This window comes from Peromyscus leucopus, chromosome X, assembly GCF_004664715.2.
Source record: "Peromyscus leucopus breed LL Stock chromosome X, UCI_PerLeu_2.1, whole genome shotgun sequence".
NCBI lineage: Eukaryota > Metazoa > Chordata > Mammalia > Rodentia > Cricetidae > Peromyscus > Peromyscus leucopus.
In genome coordinates, this window is record NC_051083.1 from 133831064 (window position 1) to 133832562 (window position 1499).

Here is a 1499-nt window from a genome sequence, read left to right on the forward strand (position 1 = left end):
TATAGAACACCAAACAGACTAGAACTCCAAAAAAGTTCCCTCGACACATAATAATTAAACAACTAAATGTACAGAATAAAGAAAGAATATTAAGAGCAGCAAAGGAAAAAGGCCAAGTGACCTATAAAGGCAAACCCATCAGAATAACTCCTGATTACTCAATGGAGACTTTGAAAGCCAGAAGGACCTAGACAGACATAATGCAGAAACTAAGAGACCATGGATGTCAGCCCAGACTAATATACCTAGCAAAACTTTCAATCATCATAGATGGAATGAACAAGACATTCCAAGACAAAGCCAGATTCAAACAATACGTATCCACAAACCCAGCCCTACAGAAAGCACTAGAAGGAAAATTCCAACAGAAGGAAGTCAGATACACACTCGAAAACACAAGCAATAGATAAAGCCACAACAGTAAACCCCAAAGAAGAGAAGTACACACACACTACCACCAAAAATAACAGGGATGAATAATCACTGGTCGTTAATATCCCTTAATATCAATGGACTTAATTCACCTATAAAAAGATACAGGTTTACAGAATGGATACGAAAGCAGGACCCATCTTTCTGCTGCATACAAGAAACACATCTCAAATTCAAAGACAGACACTACCTAAGAATAAAAGGCTGGAAAAGACTTTCCAATCAAATGGTCTTAAGAAAAAAGCGGGGGTAGCCATCCTGATATCCAACAAAATAGACTTCAAACTAAAATCAATCAAAAGAGGTCAAGAAGGGCATTACATCCTCATCACAGGAAAGATCCACCAAGATGAAGTTTCAATTCTGAACATTTATGCCCCAAACACAAGGGCACCCACATATGTAAAATAAACATTACTAACGCTTAAACCACATATAAATCCCCACACATTAATAGTGGGAGTTCTCAATACCCCACTTTCACCACTGGACAGATCTCCCAAATCAAAACTTAACAGAGAAATAAAGGACTTAACTGATGTGATGACCCAATTGGACCTAATAGATATCTACAGAACATTCCATCCTAACAAGAAAGAATATACCTTCTTCTCAGCACCCCATGGAACTTTCTCTAAAATCGACCACATACTTGGCCACAAAGTAAATCTCAACAGATACAAAACAATTGGAATAACCTCCTGTGTTCTATCACACCACCATGGTTTAAAGTTAGATTTCAACAACAACAAAAACTACAGAAAACCTACAATCTCATGGAAACTGAATAATGCTCAACTGAATCACCAATGGGTTAAGGAAGAAATAAAGAAAGAAATTAAAGACTTCCTAGAGATCAAAAGAAAATGAAGACACCACATACCCAAACTTATGGAACACTATGAAAGCAGTGCTAAGAGGGAAATTCATAGCACAAAATGCCCACATAAAGAAGTTGGAGAAATCCCACACTAGTGACCTAACAGCACACCTGAAAGCTCTAGAACAAGAAGAAGCAAAGTCTCCCAGGAAGAATAGACGCCAGGAAATTATCAAAGTGAGAGGTG